This window comes from Diceros bicornis, chromosome 13, assembly GCF_020826845.1.
Source record: "Diceros bicornis minor isolate mBicDic1 chromosome 13, mDicBic1.mat.cur, whole genome shotgun sequence".
In the NCBI taxonomy this organism is placed as follows: Eukaryota; Metazoa; Chordata; class Mammalia; order Perissodactyla; family Rhinocerotidae; genus Diceros; species Diceros bicornis.
The window spans coordinates 31622535-31628534 of record NC_080752.1 but is presented as its reverse complement, the minus strand read 5'-3'; positions in this window follow the sequence as shown (position 1 = coordinate 31628534).

Sequence of the window (6000 nt, the reverse complement as noted above, 5' to 3'; positions counted from 1 at the left end):
GAGGGCGAGAAAACAGATTCTGCTTTTCTGAGGCTCACACTTCATTTGTTTCTTAGGTCTTGAAAGACTCACGTTTGCTGGCTTGATGGTGGCCATCTAGGGCAGAAATTGGCAAACGACAGTCCACAGGCAAAGTCTGGCTCACCGCCTTTTCCTGTACAGTCTGTGGGTCTAAGAATGGTTCTTAGATTTTAAATGGTTGGAAAGTACAAAACGAGAAGGGTATTTTCTGACGTGTGAAAGTTATATGAAATTCAAATTCCAGTGGCCATAAATACAGTTTTATTGGCACACAGCCATGCTTATTAGAGAGGACGTGCCTAAGCTCTTTACCTATTGTCTATTTACATATCATCTATTTACATATTGTCTGACTCAACAGCAGAGGTGAGTTGTAGCCACAGAGACCGTGCAGCCCACAAAGCCCTTTACAGAAAAGGTTCACTGACTCCTGGCCGAGGGTAAGGATTCAGCATTCTTATGGCCCCAGCACTGGGCCGGTTCCCATTCTGGGGAAGGCTTTTTACACTCCTGCCACTCAGGTTTCCTCCACCCTTTACCTCCCCCGAGACAGTGCCCCTGTCACTCAGGCTCCCCACCCGCCCCAGATAGTGAGTTCCTTGAGGACATGAAGCCAGGAGGAAGGAAAAGAACACCCATGGAGCATCTTCTCCCTGCCAGACAACAGGCCCTTCAAAGACATCGTCTCAGTAGGTGGTAAAATCTCCATTTTCGGGAGCAGAAAACTGAGGCTCAGAAAGGCAGATAATCTGCCCGAGCTTACACAGCTACTGAGTGGCAGAGCTTGGATATGAACCCAGCCTTGCCAAGCCCAGAGCCGTCCTCACACCAGCGCTCCACACCCTGATTTAGAATTATTTGACCGGGGGCCGGCCCCATGGCATAGGGGTTAAGTGCGCATGCTCCGCTACTGGCGGCCCAGGTTCGGATCCCGGGCGTGCACCGTCACACAGCTTGTCCAGCCATGCTGAGGCGGCATCCCACATACAGCAACTAGAAGGATGTGCAACTATGACATACAACTATCTACTGGGGCTTTGGGGAGAAAAAGGGAAAAAAAAAAAAAAAGGAGGAGGATTGGCAATAGATGTTAGCGCAGGGCCAGTCTTCCTCAGCAAAAAGAGGAGGATTGGCATGGTTGTTAGCTCAGAGCTGATCTTCCTCACAAAAAAAAAAAAAAAGAGAGAGAATTATTTGACAACTGACAGAGAGGCAGGAGGCAGGTGACAACGCTGGGTGCCCTCCTGGCCTGTGCCTAAGCATTCTCAGGTTACACCTCACCCCATCCCGTCCTTCTGTGTTCCTGCCACGTTCCCAGCCTTGGCTCCAGCCTGTATTTCCAACAGACTCCGGCAGCCAGAATAAACACGGCCTGCCCCAGTGTCCACTCACAGGGGGTCCGCAGGACCCACCTCCCTGCTGTCACAGCCTGGGATTCGGGACAATAACGGAAAAGGAAGCCCGCCTGTGTGCACAGACCGAGGCCCTGGAGAGGACGGGGAGACGTCATTCCATGGAACATACTCACCTGGGTGGAGGAGGGCTCCGTGGACCGAAAGGAGCCATTCCACCTGCTTTTTTTTTTTTTAATGTATCCAGTCCTATTAGCCAGCCCTTGCCAAGGAGAAAAGGGACCCTCTTGGCAAATGTTCTGATTTAGAAAGGGGAGGCTTTATGAGGTTTTTAAACGTCTCTGGATACCCTAGTGCCCAAGGGTCCCCCTCCCCACAGGGACTTTCCACCAGGCTGAGGCCTGTTTTCCCCTCTCTGTTTCCTCTGGCCAGGCAGGCCCCCCAGGTTGACCATCTCACACAGCTCATGTCCCCCAGGTGTCCATCTCCACGAAGGCCCCTCAAGGCAGCCCATCTTAAACTTCGTGGAACACGTGTTTCCGCTGGACCAGGAGGTTCTCCAAGTCCACGCTCTCCTCAACACTGCCCGCCTGTTCTGCTCAAGGCAGAGGAGCCAATGGTCCAATAAAGCCGTGAGTGCGTGTGTGCGCATGTGTCAAGCTATTGGTATTAAAACCCTACTCAACAGGAGTGTCCCTTGGAGGGAAGGGACCTGCGGGGTGGTCCCTGGGCTGTGTGCTTACAGCACCAGAGCCTCCAGCTGGCAGTGTCCACCCATCGTCTGCCTGGTGGCTGTAGCCCTCTCCCCCGGAAGATCCCGCACAGCCTCCTCACCGCTGTCCCAGCATCCTCCTCACCACAGGCTATTCTGGACCCAGCGGCTGGAGCGCTGCTTCCAAAACATAGATGCCATCGCATCTCCCCTCTGCTCCTGTCACACTGAAGATGAAACCCGCAGTCATCCTCATGGCCTACGGACCCTACCTCAGCACTTTTCAAACTTCAACATGCACAAAAATCACCTGCGGACGGGATAAATTGCAGAGTCTGATTCCGGAGGTCTGGGGTGGGGCCTGGGATTCTGCATTTCTCACACTGCCCAGGTGACACTGATGCTGCTGGTCCAGGACCACACTGAGCATAGAGACCCCAGGTGAGAGAACTCCACCCACCCACCTCCTCCTCCCCACCCCCGCCCCTCTGCTGCTCCAGCCCACCAAGCATCTTCCCACCTGGTACTTCCCGTCGCTCCATCCGAGGCTCTCCAGCCAGATTTCCTCGGGTTTCACTCCCTACTCCACTCAGGTCTCTGCCCCAGTGTCCCTCAGAGAGGCCTCCCCTGGTTACCCTACATAAACAGCTGTCCAACCTACCCCAGCACTCTGGCCCCCTGTTCACCCCCATTTCTCTGTGTCCCCTACCCACCCCCATCTCTGTCCCCCAACCACCCCCATCTCTCTCTGCCCCCTACCCTGTCTGTATTCTTCCTGGCACTCTTCACCTCCTGCCCCACGAGGGCGGGGACTTTACTGTTGTCACTGCTGTCTCTCCATCCAGAACAGGGCCTGGCACCCAGTAACTGCTCAGTCAATATTTGGTGAATGAGTAAGTGAATGGAGGAATGAATGAATGAATGAAGACACACATTTGAAATATTTCACTATTTTGGCTCCGAGGCTTCGTGTCAGTGACTCAGTTTCTTCACTGGGGGAGAGCAGGTCAGACTTCACTTACAAAACACAAGTTAAAGACAAACGGCGGCAGCAGAGCATTAATCCACGGGCAGAGCCCTTCCAAGGCGAGCCCTGTGCAACCGCACAGGTCGCACGCCCTGGGAGCCGCCCCGCCCCTGCCCCGGAGAAGCTCCTAGTCTGATGTGAGGTTCAGAGGAGAAAACCAGCAGTGACAGTGCAGGGGATTGTGCTGAGAGGGAGGGAAGCACAGGGGCCAAGAGGAGGGACCCCTGGGCCAGCCTTGGCTGGAGACAGGGACATTGGGGCCTGAGGGGCAACTGGGAAAAGCTTCCTGGAAAAAATACCACACGAGCCAAAGGAAACCTTGCAAGATGAAAAGGGGTTTGCTTGGCCAAAGAGAAAAGGTCCTGGAGAAAGTGTGTTGGCGGCCGGGGGTGGAAGGTAACCGGGGAAATGGGGAGGGGTCCAGCCCAGCTAGTGTTCCAGAAGCTCTGGGACAGCCCAGGAGCACTGCTAAAGGGAAGTCCTCCATCTCTGAGGGTGGCTGAACTGGCTCCTCAGCAGGGCCCACGGCACCATAAAAACAAGAGCTGGCATTTACTGAGCTCTCCGTAGGGGATTTTACGAGTATCTAATCCTCTCCTCATTATGATCCTCCCGTTACAAATGAGGAAGCTGGAGATGGGAGGGGGAAGGGATTTGAACCAGAGCCACCCGACTCACCGCCCTACCGCTGCTCTCTGACTCAACCTGCCTGACCCCCGTGGCCCCTACGGGGGGGCCCCAGGTAGAGGACTGGATGACAGTTGGTTGACTGACTGACTGACTGACCAACTGAATGAGTGAGTGAACGCACCCCTGTTCCTCCAGCTTTGTTTTCTTCCCTGTTAGGTGTCTGCAGAGCTCACGAGGCCACCAGCCCAGGACAGCCCGTGAGTGGGGACTCAGTGTCATGACACACCGTAAGTGGAAAGGAGGGAAGAGCTTGCACACTGGTGGCAGAGGTGAGGAAGCCTTCACACAGGACTGTAAATAACGGGGGGGCCACGGAGAGGCAGCATTGGAAGGTTCTCGAACATCAGACGCCCAACAATCCTGCTCGGCCTGCATGTGGATTCCTGGGCCCCCACCCTAGGATGCTGGTTCTGGAAGTCCAGGCTGGGATCCCAGGGATCTGCATTTTGACAAGTTCTCCGGGTGATCCTATCTGTTCTGAGTGACATCGATGGATAAAGTAGCCAGAGCTGAGCATCTGACCAGGGTTCAAATCCCACCTGCGTGATCTCGAGTGACTTTCTTAACTTCTCTGAGCCTCAGATGAGCAGAAGGCAAGGCTGAGACCCATTTACTTTTCCAGCTGCCCATGGAGATGGGGATAAGGAGAGCGCCTGGTGAAAGAACTCTGAGCATTCGTGTTCTTGGCCCTGGGGATGCAGTAGTGAGTCAAAAAGATGGGTCTCTGCCCTGGGGAGGTGGGGGATGAGGCTCATTACAGCCCAGTGGCCCATCCAGGGCCAGCAAGTTCCCCTGCAGGTCCTAGGCCGGCTATCTTGTTGGCCCACCTCTAACCCTGAGGCGGGCCGGCTCTGGGCTGGAGGGTGGCTCCAGCCTGCCCTGCTGGGTCCTCGCATCTCCTGTGCCCACCCTGCGCCAAGGAGCTGAGTCATGGAAAAAGTTAGTTCTTCAGGCTGCAGCTCACCTCCCTCCTCCATCAAGCCCACAAAGGCTCCTTTCACATTTTCAGGGAGGGTGGGGAGGACTGTGGGGCCCTCTCCCCAGGCTGGGATGTGAAATTTCAAACTTCGTCCTCGAATTAAATTCCCCACCCCCTGGCCCCAAGGAACCTAAGGGAGGAGAGGGGGAGGCAGAGGTGGGGAGGATTGTATCCCCTGAGTTCGCACTGAAGCCAAGCCCCAGGGACCCCCTGGGCCAGCATGCGGCATCGTCCACCCCCTGGCCCAGCGCCCCCTCAACCTCATCTTCCCGGGGACCTGGGGGGTATAGAGGAGGTGACAGACAGCCCCTCTCTGGGCAGCTGAGGATGGAAGAAGCCTGAGGCTCGTGGGGATGCCAGGCCCACAAAACCCACATCCTGAAGGTGGAATGAGTAGAAAAAAGGTGTCAGCTTCTCAGCCACAGTCCAACCCCAGCTTCTTTTAGAATTGCTGGACTTGTTCCTTTTTACTCTGATTTCACCCCAAACCTGATGGTTGGGGGAGGTAAGGGAGCACCCTGTGTGGCCTTGAGTGAGTTACTTAGATTTGCCTTGCCTCTATTTCCTCCTGCATTAAATGGGCGCCAGGACGCCCACCTCCTCAGGCTGTCCCATTTCTTACAGGAGAAGATGTGCAATATTCTGATAGGTCAGTCTGGACGTCGGTTCTCCACCTCCTTCCCACCCACTGCGCTCCCTCCATCCCAACACACACCCAAAGAAATGTCAGCAGGACCTAGTGGTCACCCAGCTGGTCTGGCATCTGAACAGGGTAGGGTAGCTGGTTGGGACCAGGGACTTCGGTGGACATGCTTCAGTGTTTACAAGTTGCTTAACATTTCTAGGCTTCGATTTCCTCCTCCGTAAAGCAGCAGGCACGCGGGGAGGAGAAGCTATGATCTTTGCAAGCCCTTTTAGGCTTCGGGCGTTAACCTTACGTGGAGAGAAAGGCCTAGAAGAAAAAGGATAGCTGGTGGGTTAGCAGGAACAGGGGAGGCTGGGGCAGCTGGGAGGCGCAGTGTCCCATCCCGGCCACTAGGAGGCTCCGAGGATAACAGATGAGAACAGGCTGCGTGCCTGGCTCCAGCTCCAGGCTGTCCCAGTTGCCCTCTTGCAGGCCTGGCGGACACCAGCCGCCACTGGATGGGAAGGGCCTCTCTCTCCCAGGTTGGGATTTCTTTTCCATTTTACAGACCTCAAAGGTGGGAGGAGGCCGTCA